Source organism: Poecile atricapillus, chromosome 7, assembly GCF_030490865.1.
Source record: "Poecile atricapillus isolate bPoeAtr1 chromosome 7, bPoeAtr1.hap1, whole genome shotgun sequence".
Taxonomy (NCBI): domain Eukaryota; kingdom Metazoa; phylum Chordata; class Aves; order Passeriformes; family Paridae; genus Poecile; species Poecile atricapillus.
The window spans coordinates 31,089,276-31,105,174 of NC_081255.1; positions in this window are offsets into that span (position 1 = coordinate 31,089,276).

The window sequence follows — 15,899 nt, forward strand, 5'->3', positions numbered from 1 at the left end:
ACACACATCAAACTGCAAATCAAATCCTGCCACTTGCAGATCTAAAAGCCTTTTCCCACATCCAACTGCTTCTCTCCATGCCTTGACTGAAGGCAGCCATTGACAGACACAGCATTACTCACATTTTGGGTTCCTGAGACCAGGATACTCAACCCCATGGATGGCATGAACCATGTTGCTGAAGAAGACTTAGAACAGAGCAGGTGGATGTAACAAGATGTATTGACCAGACTAAAGATGAGCAGCAAAGCAACACAAGCTCAACATGCCATCCCCCAGAGATTATCTCCTTTCTCCTGCAGCCAGGCTGTTTAGATTGGGAATACATTTTCTAAAATTCTCCTCCTTTCTTACTTTCTGGAAGATCCTCCCAGAAATTCTTGGCTCCCTGCAAGCCATGGGGGGGTCTCAGGGTGCCGCTCGGGTGGACAAGTGGCTGCGCTCCTGCCTGGAGGCAGAAACCACAGCAGCAAAAAAACAGATTTCACGAGAAGAGCAGGGGAGGGAGGGGATGAACAAAAAAAAGGGAATGTGTTAGTTAACTTCGTGTGGTTGTTCGAGCCACTTCCTGACACCCGAGCGAGTCATCTGAATTTAACACATTTCTCTTTTGCATTTTGCAGCTCACCTTTAAGAGAGCACAAGGCGGAGGAGGTGGGAATATATGGACTTCAGCCCTTCCCATCAGTTTCCCCCTGTTACTTTCAAAGATTTTCTATTTAGAAAGGAAGGCTTTTTTTTTTTTTTTCCTGCTGTTCATACATTACACATACTTCCCAGCCAAAATATCTTGCTTGTATATTTTTTTAATATAACCTACATTACTCAAAATTGTTCTAAGAATAATTAAAGAGAATTACTTTCCCCATCTCTTTGATTTACCTGAGATTCTATTTCTGAAGAGTGTTTTAAGAAAAAAACATTTAAAAAAAACCAGGAGAGATTAACAATTACAGAAAAAAACAATCCCACATCCTCCTTCTTGTCTGAATCTAATGAAAATGTTTAAACTGCATGGATATTTATCCTTATGAAAAACATATGAACAAAACAAAACCCCCAGTATTCTGGTGAGATTCTGTAAACAGGACAAAACGTTAACTGCGGAAATATATCATTTAAGACCTTTATTTCCTTCTAGCTCTTTCCAGGCACCAAACGAGCTTTGCATGCAGATTTTGTTTCAGCTGGGTGGAATCATTCTCATAACTATTCTCCAAAGCCCAAGCTCTGAGGTCAGCCCTGCTCTTTCTGCAATGGGATAAATATTAACAAGTGTGACTAACCCATTCCTTGCGCCCTTCTTAAATTTTCCAGAGTGTGTCAGCAAGCATGAAAGCCAGAGATCAAAAAAGGCAAGGGTTTTATTGTTGGAACCGGATGGGAACAGGGATGCAATATAGGCGAAGTCCCAGCACCTCAGAGAAGTTGGTTTATAACAGCACCAATAAAAAATGAGGGAATTACTGGGCTACAAGAAAATGACCTTGTTCTCCTGCTCAAAAATGAGTCAGTTTTCACTTGACCCCTACAATAATGGTTTACAAGGGCTGGAGCAGTGCCCCAGGAGCAAACCTGGCCTTTCCCTGTGGGTCCTGAAAGACCCAGGAGGGAACAGAGGTGGTGGGGAAGGTGTAATATAGCTCAGTGCCTCCTGTGCAGAGGTGATGGGGCTGTGGTGGCCTCAAGGGCTCAGGCTCACTCCTGTTTATCTCTGCACAGCTTCTGCTTCTGAAGTTTCATGGATAATCTTCCTCCCTCCCATGTGGTGCACCCTGCTGCGACCCAACCTGCCCCCCATGATGGAGTGTGTGAGACCAACACACATCTGGTTTTATCACCCAGACATTTCTAGGGGTGAAGCTCTTAGTTTAACTAATCTGGAGTTCACTAAAGCACCTCGAGATGTTTATTACAAGTGCAGTTTGATCTATGCAGCAGCAGCAATGCAGAGCCCAGGTTGGAGAAGAATTGGGACACTGGAGCCAAGCAGCTTTGTACATAATCAGTTAAGTGACAAGAAAGATGTGGATTGCACTTCTGGTGAGCAGGGCATTGGGAAGGGAGGGAAAGAAACCGAGGGTTGGGAATTTAAAGGCATCTATCACACAGCTTCCCAAAACTGGACAAATCCTGTAGACACGGGGAGAGCATGGGGCCTCTGTGCACACTGCTCATACCAAAAATTTGTCAAAATCAGATTACAACCTTGAGAATGTTCCTGCTCAAAGTCAGGTCTAGTCCTGACAAAGCCAAGGAAAATTAAAAGCCACCTGAAAAAACCCAAACCAGCAGAAATGATGAGCACAGGTATTAAATCCTGAAAGAGGTTTTATTCACATGATCAACAAAAACCTGGGTCCATATGATTCAGAGTTGTTCCCTCATAATTCACAGGCCTCTTGCTTTCCAGAATGTGTTTAATTCTCCTTTGCATTCCCTCAAACAAAAGGTATGCCCCACATTTCAACACCTCTGTTGCATCTACTCCATTGACCCCGCAAAAAATCATCTCACTCACTTTGTTTCCACACCTGGTTTTCTTCTCCTCCAGGATGTCAAACTGCAGAGCAGAACAAACCCAAGGATATACACTTTTCTCCCTCCATCTCGTGAAGCACTTTAGCTCAAAAACCAGCAATTTTTGAGGTTACTGGGTTCGCAGATTATAAGAAGCAGAAGAAGATACCTGAATTGTGGTCCTTAGATAATTCCTGTCCACAGTCTTGTTCCACCTGGGGCAGTGATAGCCAGAGCTTCCAAAGGCATGAAGGGATCTTGAAAAGAAAGGAGGAAAAGGCAACATTTAGTGACCTCTTATCTTACAGCCTGTGATATCTGCCATGGCTTGACAGAATATGTGAAAACCTCCTACAGACACTGTACAGGAGAGGTGGACCTGTCCAGAGGTGAAAAGAAAGCAAACCTCATACCCAAACCCCAGATCAAAATAAAGCCCTTATGTTTTTCCAGCATAGGAAATATTTGGATTTGGGTTTTTTTACTCAGCGCCTCCTGATGTCCTAAAAGTTCCTGTGTGTAAATGCCAGACACCCAGCTGAGTCCAAGGAGAGCCATGGAGGAGCCACCTGCAAATCAGTGCCCAATGCTCTGCCGAGGTCACCGTCTCCATGGATGGCAGTGACATTCCTTGCAGCAACGCCAACGTGCAGGAAAGGCTGTAAGAAAAAGTCCCAGGAAACTTTGTAACTTGCATAGCTTCTAAACTTTGCCCAATTAAACTGTGGTTCCATTAAACTTTCCTTGAGCTGGCAAAGGACTGGCTGAGTTATTATGGGGAACAGCCCCAGGCAATTAAAAGCAAGAGCAACATTACAAATCTACGATTTGGTAGACAAAAATCTCTTGCAAAAGACACAGCCTTAGAGAGTTATAGCTTACTCAAATGGGGAGAACCAAATTAAATGAAAAAACATATTGTATATTATCTTAATTTATATATGAGATTTTAGACAGTTCCAGATTTCTGGATTAAATGCAATACCATGTGGCTCCATTAAGCCTCACTGGCCTTTTAGAATATTATTGAAAGAAATAATATATAACAGTTTGAAAGGTTTTTGGATGCTTGGTGGCATCATTATGCAATTTATTAATATGTGGGCAGAGTGACTAATGCCTCTGAGGATGTATTTTTAGTTTCAAAAATAAAATACATAAAAAAGAAAAGTGTGCTGGGGGGGGGGGGCCCAAGAAGGAAAAGCAGCTACAACTGGGTTTGTGCTGGAGGCATGTGATGGCATCCCTCATTCTGTCTGTCCCTCCACACACCCAGTCCTTCTCCTTTCACTTATGCCATTCCCAAAGGGGCCCAGAGGCTTCAGCTATTGCAATTTGGTAGAATTTGGGTATTTAGCTCCTTTTCTGGCATCTTTCCTCCATTTTTAAGGCTGAAAGGGACAATTCAGATCATCTAGTTTAACGCTCAATATAAATCCCCAAGAAAATAATTTCACACATTCACTCGCTAATTGAGCCTACTACTATATGTTTCACCAGTCATCTGGGCTGGCCTCCAGTTCTGATTTCAAGATGCAAAAGGATGACAAATCCCCTGCCCCCTTCAACAGTCTGCCCCCTCTCCCTTCCCAATCTCTCAATTTTGCCTGTCTTAAATTTCCAGCCATTGCATCTCGTTATGTTTTTCCCCCATTAGACTATAAAGCCCTTTTGTACGTGGTATTTTTTCCTCCAAAAGCATTTACTGCCCAGAGTCAGGGCACTGCCTGATCTGCTTTTTTTGTTAAGTTCACCAAATGGAGAGCCTTAAGCCTCTCTCCACAAGATTTCCTTTTCCAACCCTCAAATCATCCCTGTAAAACTGAGCCATAGGCTGAGAGTTTACAGCCTCCATCATGAAGCCGAGTCCCTGAATCTCAGGTTAATAAACTCTCTATTTTTTAATAAGGCTTCTGTGAAATGACCAGAAATAGTCCCGCAGGATGTGTTATTTGGAGGTAACTATTTCCACATGGGCTGGAGGTACAGCTCTGGGAGCAAAGCCTGGGGAGAGCAGTAGGAGAGCTCTTTACCCTTTTCTGCAGCCATTTTTAGCACTCTCCCAAGCTGCATTTCAAAACCCAGGATTTTTCTTGAAGGGCCCATCCTGGTGGACATTTCCTAGACCACTAGGAAGAAGCTGAATGATTTTTACCTCCCCATGCACACACAGAAACCAGCTCCTGAGAAAGCTGCTTCTCCCAGCACAAAACCTTTCCCTGTGCTATCAACAGCACTGGGAGCGCCATCTCCATCAGGAACAGAGGCACTGACAGGCCTTGGCACATCTCACTTCCCAAACCACTCCTTCCCCAGGCCCACAGAGATATCTAGAAAATCTCTGAGACATCACCAGAGCCCCTCCTTCCCACAAGATTAATAAAATTAAGCATAAACCCTGGGTTTTTTCTTCCCCATCTTTTTCCAGTGTTGATGTCTATGCTTTGGGTCCTCTTCTTCCCATTATTAATTGGTTTATTTGCTGCTTGTTAAAATGACAGTGGAATTTCACAGGCAGCTTGGCTCTAGATCTTTGGAGAAAACTTCCCAATATTGCCAAAAATGCAGTGAAATGACAAGACATGGTGAGTTCTAGACAGTCTCCTCAGGCGCCAGAGCTACAGCTCACTGTTCCACAGATTCTAATGACATAATACTCCACTTTTTCATCTGCCCTGTTTGATTTGGATGTGAGATTATACACCAAATGAGGAGTTTGAAAGAACTGCCAGCTCAGTTCCATTTGGCCTGGCCTTTATATACCCCACAGGGACAAACTTTCTGTTCTGAACTGAGACCAAAAATTTCAGAGTCAATCATAAGTGATAAAATATCTGAGTGAGGTCAGTGTCACTTTTAAACTTGTTTTCCTCACTTGATTTGTTTGACTCTGTTGCTCAGCTTTACTCCCAATGCTAGTGATTAAAATCCTTCAAGACAGACCATTCACTTCACTTCAGGCCATTTTCTACTTCCCAAACATGCTGTGAAATCTTCCTTAAGAACTCCCCTAACCTACCTTCACTATTTGGTTTCAAACAAACCTTTTGTGCCCCTCTCTGATGAGACCACCAGTTTAAATGCAAATGTCAGTAGGCATTACAACTAGAGCAAACCAGCTAATAAATCCTCCATACCAGCTAATATGACCCTCCTTTCCAGCTGTGAATTGTCCACAAAAACATATGGAACATCTGGATTAGAAGAACATGCCATTGATTAGTGACTCGGCATCCCAGTGTTACAACCAAAAAATAATGCAGGCAGCCTGCAAAATCTATTAGGTTTACAGAAGATTTTGAATTCTGGATTAAAATTTAAAATTTCCACATGGCAAGCAGAATTGCTCAAGTATTCTCAAAAAATATCTGTGCTAGCCAAAGCCTAAAATCTTGGTTTTATGGTGGAAGCAGGCAGGAATGGGTCAAAAATGCAAATAGGCTTGCATGCAAAGCAAATTAAAATAATCTTTGAAAGGAAAGAACATTAGTGGATGTTTCCTAATGGTCACCATTCACCCTGGTCGCTCTTTGCACTCCACTTGCCAAAGGCATAAGGTTTTAATTCATAGTCAATGTAATGTTTGGAGTTTCATCTACTTGAATGATTCTTTGGGGACTGGTTGCAATAGCTATATTCTGGGTTTAAAATGCATTTATTTTTTTAAAAACTAGAACAGAATCTTACTAAGGAGTGAAACTGGAAAGGATAAAATTAGATTCCTGAACCTTCATCTCTTTTTAGAACCAGACATGAAAAAAAACTGCATCCAGTTTTGTTAAATATTTTTTCCACATCTGGTGTTCAGTCAAAACCATAAGAAAAGTGCTGGAAATCTCACAAGAAGGCTCGTACTCTTGTGATTTCCAGTCCAATTTTTGCAGCCACAGGAGATCTGTACAGTTCAGATAAGAATCTGAAGCAGAAGCCAAACCCAAACTGTGAACCTCCTGAGGCTCACCCCACCCACAACAGCTTATGTCTTTACCCATCATTTGCAGCAGATGTTCTCCCAAATTCTCCAGTGAGATAAATTCCATTAAAAGTTTCAGGAGAAAGATTATAAGATACATACAATACCAAATAAAAGTGTCCAGAGGAGCTCATCATGGCCCATTAAACTATTGTTAAAGACCTTCATCCAGCAACATCTATTGATTAGAGCAGTTTGCTTCTCCCTAGGACTCATTTTTCCATGCTGAGCTTTGGGGGCTTTTTGATCTAAAGGCCACTGACGTCAATGAGAGCATTTCCATTGTCTTCAGCGGGCTCCGGATCAAGCCCTTGACAAGCTGGTTCCCCCACAGGTCAGTCTGGAGAGTGGGTTTCTGCCAGCAGATTGTCCCTAGAACATTGCACTGTAGATTTACAATCTTTATAAAATTTTTAAATGAAGTTCTATAGTTAGATTCATATGGTAAATCATAAATTACAGCAGACTCTGCAAGCTTGGGTTTGAGGGTTGGGATTTTTTTTTTTCATTTGGCTCTCGGGAAACATATAGCTTTTTTCCATAAGAACTTTTCTCCAAATGCTAATTTTACCTGTTTTCTTCCTTCTTCTTTTTTTTTTTTTTTTTTTTTCAACAGAACATGTGCATTTTCACTGCCAAACTCCTCTGAGGAAGGTTGTGCCTGTGGCAGTGTTGGCGATGTGGGCAGGCAGGGACTCACCATCCTCTGTCTTGATGTTTGTTGGAAGGGCAGAAGGTGTTTTTGGGCTTTGCCTGGTACCAGACTAGCGAAAAAGGAAAGCAAGCCAAGAGTTTCAGAGTACTTTTCTCCTTTAAGGTGTATTTAAAGTTGGAAGAACATCTTATGTCCAACTCTTCCGTCAAAGCCTTGAGGGATAAATCCCTGGAGCAAGGGATGATCCTGATGCAGAGCCTTGCACACATGAACAGTGGTGCTAACTTGGACCTCAAGGATCTCACTTCCTACAGTGGCCAGGCCATGTGAGAGCAAGACACAAGGGACAGTCCTTGGACATTTGAGTCCTAATTCAGATTCCCCCTTGCCAGAGCCTAAATTTAAGAATTCAAGCAGCATTACCAGGCCCATCTGCAAAGTGAGAGCAATAATCCCACAATACCTTCTCAGAAACGCTGCGAGGCCACGAACTCTCTCTACACAGAGTAGTACTGTTCAGTAGTAAATGAAATCTGTTTTCACTTCCAAGGCTATGGCATAAATTACTATAGGCAGAAATCCAGCCTAGCAGGCAATGAACTAGATGGGGCCCACTCAGTTCCTTCCATCTTTAGCTTTGATTTTCATTGTTCTGTTTCATTAATAGAATTTCCTTTTTTTTTTCTTTTTTCCCTCCCCCCGCTGTAATTTTTCTAAGCTGTTAATTTGCCAGCAGAAAGAACAGCCTCAAAATTGTATACCAGCTCCTCCAAAGCACCCACAAGAATCTGAACAGTTTTCAGCAGACTCAGCGTTTTCCACTTTACTTCACAGCCCTGGTATATATAGAAAAAGAGGCTGAAGAAAGTCTGTTGTTGTGTTTGCACTGGGGGACCATAATCTGGCCACTTGTTTTCTGCTTAAAATACATTTCATTCTGCAGAGAGTGTCCTTAAAATCAGGGTTATCCTCCCAAGTCAGTGGGGCTGCAGCAATTGGCACCACAGGTTTTGAAGGACACAAATATCACCCCAAACCAGGCGTCAGCTGAAAATGTCTTAATCCATTCTATTGTCTTGTTTATTCATTTTATTTTCAAGGAGGGATATTCTGCTTAGTTCATCTCTGCAGGAAGGAGACTGGGGGACATGCTCAGGAAAGCTGTAAGGAACAACAAAATTGTCCAGAGATTTTTCCATCTGTCCCCTTTGCTTTCCCACATTCCTAGCCCCTAAATCCTACCAGGGACCAGCTCCACTGCTGGCCCCCTTCCCTGATCAGTGGTGTCAAAGGCTGTGGATGAACAGGCATTTCACCACCTCTAGCTGCCCCTTCTGATTCATGATGTCTATGAAAGGAATTAACAGCAATAAATTTGATTCAAATCCTATTTTTACCCAATAGCAGAGTTCGTGAGTGCATACAAGTGCTCCCTCTGGAAAGAGAACTGGAAAGCTAAAAATAAATAAGATGAATGAGGGATTACAGGATAAAGTGATGGCCACTTACAGCCAAACAGGATTCACCGCTGAAGGCTGATAAGTCTCTTCTGATGTTGAGAGAAGTAGAGAATCTGCTCCACAATTTTTGTTCAACCAAGCTCTCCTTGAAGCACCACCTGACCATCTACTACTTCCTTGGGGCCCTGGCAGGGAGGATTTTTTATGTCACCCTCTGCAGGAGGGGGCACATCCTGACTGATGAGATCAGTCAGAGTGCTGGGGTCTGGGGGGTTGGATGACCCAGGGTTTAGGGACTGAGGTGAGAAGGGTGGTGTGGAAACCATCACCTAATGCATCTCTTGCTAAACCTACCTCCTTCCAAACATGATTAAATCCTCACCAAGCAGATTTCTATAGGCAATTAGGAAAGGGCACATAGCAGGACATTACCTGCCCATATCTGAACTCAGGATTTCCATTGTAGTTTGCCTTTGCCTATCAAACAGACCTTGCTTTATCTCCACTTTTGAGGTACAAACTCTCAGGCACAGAAAGGTTAAGAAATGAGCCCAAGTCTCAGAGCCAGAAATAAAACTCATTAGCTCTTCATCCACAGGGAGCCCTTTGCTTCCGTCTCATCCGAACTGCCTTACAAGCACCACTGTCAAAGGCATCTCAAAAGAGGAGATCAATTTTATAGTGGTTTTACTCTTTGAAAGCATGAACAGGCTCTCCATTAGGAGCTATAATTTATCTGTCTGTGACCACTGACTGCAGGTCTATGAAATGCATCTAAATGGATTGCACGGAGCCAGAAACTCAACCCAGGTATGTATGGCACATATATAACAAAGCTCTGCAAGGCTGAAAGTGCAGAATACCAGCAAGTGCTCTGGTTTCTGGATTGATTTGGGAGGTAGGTAGGCTTAGCTGAGGGCTGTGGTTTCTAAATTGGACATAGTTACCTAAAACTATTGGAAATTTGAATTGCATGTCAGATGTCTGGAATAAACGGACTCAAGAGACATAAGAAAAAACATGTGGCCCAGTATTTTTCTCTTTTTTTTAATGTCTTTTGGAAACTGTTTAAATCTCATCTGGGGCTTGTATAGTTTCTTTGTTTAGTAATTCAGAATTGAAATTCTTTATAAAGCTTTGCTAATCAAAAGGTAAAAACTTGATTGTTGCACACAGAGCCCTTCACCCTGAAAGATGCCTGTACACTTTCCAAAAACATACTCCCCTTTCCAGAAAAGTAAATGATCCTTTTCAAACTAGGCAGTGCAGTTATTTTATTTACCTCAAGTAGGCTGAATTTAAATTCCAAGCTGAGCCCTCATGGCCTGACCCTGTTTCTAACTCTGCCAAGAGCTGTTGGAGCTGGGCTGTCCCCCCAGGTTCACGGTGCAAGGCAGACTTTGAGCTGCACATCTTTAGCAAGACCATTCAATACAATGACAGAGATTTCAAGCCATAAATTTCCTGTGAACTGCAGTCACCTCTGGAGTGAACTGCATCACCTCCTCCATGTCACTAGCTGTATTGTCCCCCCATGACACTGAAAGGGACACAAAAAGACACCTTTTTGTAGGCAGAGCAGCCTAACCTGAACCAAGGAGGCAGAACTTGGGATGCAATGTTTCCCACCGAGATATGGATTTGGTCCATAAAAAAGAAAAGGGAATTTTTCAGCCTTACCACATCTTCGAGATGGTACATGGCTTCCTGTGCTCACTTTGGAGTGTCTAATCTCTGTTTTCCCCAACCTTCATAGTTTGCTTGGTCAACCAACCAGCCAAGCAACCCTTCTGCTTTTTCCCCACTTTCTTTACCTGTGGACCTTGCCACTTCTGATGTTATCTAGGAAGTTCCCAGAACAATGCAGATTTTTTAAAAGCTTTTATACTTTTTATTTCTTATAGCATGTCCAAGCTGGACAAGAGATCTGATGTTTCTCTTTTCACCCAACAAAGATGCAAATGCTCAGGCCTAGAAAATCCTGGGAATGACATAAGGGCACAAAAATATCACTTTTTGTTCTAGGATACCTCTTCCTCTCCAGGATTTTGAATACAATAAAAATGGCAGAGAACTTGTGTAGAAGTCCAGGCAAAACTTGCAGCTTCTCTCAGCAGAAACCTACGATAGTTGTTTCAACTAAAGTAATATTTTCTAAAAGCCCTGAACTACACTAGCTAAAGCAGAGTTAACAGCAGCATATAAATGTCACTGGAAAGAATTACTGCTTTTTTATTTGTTGCTTTTGCGGACATTCAGGAATCTCCTTCCAGGTTCTGTTTTGGATATATGGATATTCTGGTCTGTGCAGTCTTGGCAGGGTTAAACAGCTGCGGGTATGAAAGGACATAAGCTCTTGGAAGGATTTGACCCCCCTCTCTTTCCCACTCCCAACATTCAGGTGTGCCAAGACATTATGGTTTCTTTTAGATCAGCATAATTAAATGAGTGATGAAGAATTTCTCACCAATATAAAACTAAATTATTTGTTACTTAAAATAGAGCTGTACCCTCTCCAGGTTGTCAGCTGGTGTCAATCAGCCTGTTCTGGGACACTTCTTGGGAATAACCAGGAAAATCAGGACAGCACGGTGCAACCCCAGCAAGTCCTGGACTGGAAAGGAGCATTAGAGTGACCAGAAGAGAAGCAATTCTTTAAATATTTTGAAATTCTTTTTTTTTTTTTTGGAGGTGTTTCAGTGTTCAGGCAGGAATTCTCACTCTCGGGGTCGGCCAGTGGAGCTGTGGAGGACACGGAGGGTTGCTGAGGGGAAGCCCACGCAGTTTTTCTCCCGGTTTAACAGACAGCCCGGGTTCATAGTTGCCAAATTTTGCGAGCAGGCAGTAGATTTTTACGAGCCCCAGGAGCGCACCCGGCTCCGGCTGGAGCTGTGCGGCTGCGGAGCCGGGGGACTGCGGTGGGCCTGGAGCCGCAGCCCCACGCTGAGCTGCAGGGCCGAAACCCAGTATAAATGGGGAGAAAACAACTATAAAAGGGGGGAAAGCAAAGAGGAACAAAAGAGAAGGGTGGGATTTCTGTCTCATCCCCTTAGCTCACACTTTTAAGGGGATGAGATACGCCGGTCCCTGAGCATCGTGGGGCTCGCAGAGGCAACACCTGGGCTGGGAAATGTGGAGAGTTGGGAAGGAAAACTCCGGGGAGGGGGGAAAAAGAGGCAGACGAAAAGAATCAGGCGAGAAATCTTGTAAGGTTACGAAAAAGAGTAATTTGTCCACAGGGTGTCACTCTTGACCCACATTTGGACCAGCACCCGGCCTGGTCTGTGGCCCCAGGAAATCGGGGATTTTTAGCTCCCCAAGAAGTCTCCGAAAAGACAAAAGTCTCCAAAAAGGGCAGACTGTCACCTTGGGGTGTGCTGGCCTGGACAGTCTGGAAGCCTGCTTGGCTTCTCCTGACCCTACGTGGCTGCCCTCCTTGCCCATGCTGTACCTTGCCTCGCCCTGTCCACAGACCAGAGTTTGAACTGCGTCTTGTTCAGGCCAGGCTCACGGCCCACCATGGAAAAGGAAACTCTTCCCCACAGCCAAACTCTTTCTCACCATTCTTGCACAAACTCCTGCCATTCCCCTTCGATGTTTCAGGAGTGTTTTAGCTTCACATGAAATTCCTCTATCATCCCATACTGTTAGTCTGCTCCCTTCCTCTGGGAAACCTCATGGAAGATGCTACATTACAGCTTTATGGTGAACCCCAAACCAGGATAAATCAAGTGCTGACAAACCTTTGCTTTTGGTAGCTGTAACTCAGCAGAGATTAAAGGGGTTCTTAGGCTAAGGAGATGTCCTATGATTTCTCACCTTGTTTTCTGCATTGAGCTGTAGGCTTCTGCACCTATGAGGGCAAAGCTGGGGGTTGCCTGAAAGCAGGGAGAGCCCTGACCTTTGGTGGGATGTGGTGCTGAGGCCAGGCAAGGCAGGACTGCCTGCCTGCATTGCCTGTGCCAGCTGAAGGGCCAGTTGATGCATTAGCCTTCACAGGACAGGCACAGGGAACTGCGATCATCCACCAGGCCTGGAGAGGCCAGAGGCTGACATGGATGCTGGGGTCAGCATCACAGCAGCCAAAGTACAGGCTGCAACTTTTATAAAGCATCAGCAGAGCATGAATTATGGTGTGTCCTCCTGGCAAGGTTCCTGGAGCAGAGGACACACCAGCAAGAGTGCTATCTCCTCTTCCAGGGCTGATTGGGACAGGATTTGTGTGTAGTGTGTACAGCACATAATTCATCAGGCTATCACTTACATAGCATGAGTTCAGCACTGCAGCACTCTCTAACATTTTGAAATATTCTGCTGGGGGCCCAGCAGTTTACTGGGAGCATTGCACAAGATGCATCCCAAAAGGGACGCTGTCCTCTTGCACAACTCACCCCTCTGTAGGGAGGTGTGCTCCCAAAAAGACCACATCCATTACTCCTACCTGTCTGTGCTCCCTCGTTTCTGCAGTGACTTCACTCTTCTGCTCCAGGATGATATTTGTAAGTGTGCTCAGTAACATTTTAAGCACTTCACCATTTTCTTTCAGGCCATCCTGAATGTGTCTACCCTGAGCTTTTATGGAAACACCTGCAATATGTAAACGCAAACATATAAATCTCTGTAATGCGAAAAAACAGCTTCATGAAGCTGTACAAGAATGCAGCCATGTGACTGCAAAACTTCATTTATAAGTATCTAAATATAGATCATAGCAAGCAGAAAACCCAGACTTCAATTTTAAAAGCGAGGGCATAGGGGAGAGCGCAGAGTCAGCACTTCTTAAATAAGAAGTTCTTCTTGTACTAATTCATTTACAGCGGCATCTTCCTTTGACACAGCAAATTTGCATCACCGAATCCTGATCACAGAGACATAAAGATTTTTATGGGAGTCGGAAATAGCCTCCATGCAGGCGCTGCTGTGGAAGCACTGCACCACCACCGACCTCTGCGCCCAGACAAGGGCACGCTGCAGTTTGCACCAAGCGCTGTGCAGGCTTTACTCCTCCGGGTGTTTTGATCACATCCCATTTCCATTCCCTGGTTCCAGTTTGCTCAAGTTATTTCCTATCACCAAGGGGTGTGACTGCCCATGATCCCATGCACAGAATGTGCAGGCTGAGTGGAGAATGCTGGATACATCCTTTGTTGCACCTGCCCACACCTGCAGCTCAGCTGTTCAGGATGATGGGGATATCATAGTCTGGATGGTATTCCTTCATCAGGAACTATAGTGACAGGGCAAGGGGGAATAACTTCAAACTGAAAGAAGGGAGTTTTAGGTGAGATGTTAGGAAGAAATTCTTCCCTGTGAGGGTGGTGAGGCCCTGGCACAGGTAGCCCAGAGAAGCTGTGGAAGACACATCCTTGGAAGTGTCCAAGGGTGGGCTGGATTGGACTTTGATCAACCTGGTCCCATGGAAGTTTTCCCCTCTAGAGGATCTTTAATGTCCCTTCCATCCCAAACTATATGAAGATCCTATGATTCTATGTCCCACACATCATTGTGTGCCTGTTTATTGCCATTATATCAGCTGCCATTAGGCCTGAAACTTTCTCAAATCATTCTTCTAGCCTTGCAGTTTCCATAGAAATACATTTTAAATTTAGAAAAAGTCAACTGTCCTTTGAAAATCACTGAAAACTCTGCAGAGAGACAGTGGCAAGCATCCTACCCAACTTGCCCTGGTCAAACAGTGGAGCAGTTTTGCAGGATTCAATGATTCTCCATGTTTGCACAAGGAATAACCTTACAAACCCACCTGCCAGGGTTTGAGCAGAGAGCAGAGTGAGGAATGAAGGCTTTGAGAGCCAAAACTCTAATAACCTGAAATTAGCCTCGTTCTAGGTTTACAGGAACCACTTCCTAAACCATGAGGATTGTGTCCAACTCACAGCCAAAACTGGATCCAGCTGCAGGGAACAGGAGATGTTTAGGGAAATTTCTCCCTCCCTCTGGACATCCACCCCAATGCAGGCCCAGTGGTGAGAAAAACTTGAAACAGTCCTAAGAGGGAAGCAATTTCCCAACATGAATCCTCACCTGGGAAAGCATTGTTTAGGAATGGGATTTAGTCTTACAGCATCAACAGGACCTAAGCAGATGCTTGAATGAATCCCTACATCTAAATCACCACAGAGACTGCTCTGCAAATTCCTAAACATTTTCCACTGGAATAATCAGAAGATCACACATTTTCTAAATATTGCATAAGTTGGCTAGTTGCTTGAATTTAAAATTTTGGGGCAAGGATCTGTGTCATTATCAACAAAATCTGAAATTATTATAGAACGTTTTTCACACTCTTTCTTATTCACTGATTTCCTATTTAATAAACATAAAGAACATTATCTGGTGTTTGTTTTCAGCCAAATGTTGAAGCACTGAGGTTTTCTTACAGAAGAAAAATCAAGTCACAACTGTTTATGTTGGATGGGACTTACAATGGGACACTGTGATGTTCTCAGATCAGGACATCCAGCTGAAGCTGCTGGACTTTGGCACACTGGTGTGATCCCAGAACACAGTGCTGCATTTTGATTACCCCCATCAGATTTTTCCACAGTAAAATTGAGATTTTTCATGTGGAAAATTCCTTTTTCTTCAGATAAAAGACCACAAACAGACAGAAATCTGCTTTACACATCATGCACTAGGCAGAAGAGTCAGTACATGACCAAAGAACACCCACCACAATCATTCTGCATTTTGGCTATAAAAAATACATCTGTATTAGCAGCAGTCTTCTGTGTTTATACCTGTTTTCCCTAGTGCTGCCTAATGTGTTTAGGAGCACTTTCTGCCATGGTGTTTGGCCAAATCCCAGCAGGACAACCACAACTGCTCCACTTATACAGTCAAGAAGTAAAGGTGCCATCAGATGGGAGATGAAGATGACCGAGGTCTGCCAAAAACTGACCAGGCAACGTGACCAAAAGGCAGGGAGTAAAGCAGCTCTTCCTCCCAATCAAAAAGGGTGAGCAGAGGCTGTTACACCCTCTGAACTCCAGCAGTGGAGGAGGCTGCAGCTACTTCATGCTCCAAAGCTCAGCTTCTTGAAGCCACCCAGCACACAGAGGCCACATGTTTATCATATTATATTATATATTTTATATATATATATGTATATCCAAGAATGACCTGGTAACTGTAAAAAAGTACCTACATTATGATACTTTACTATTGCTTTTGTTGGACTCACTCTGCAGTTACAAAGTGGTTGCTAAGGAAAACTAATCTCTTGGTTTTGCCACGAGCAATTTAACTCAGGTTACCAACATGATGGTTACTC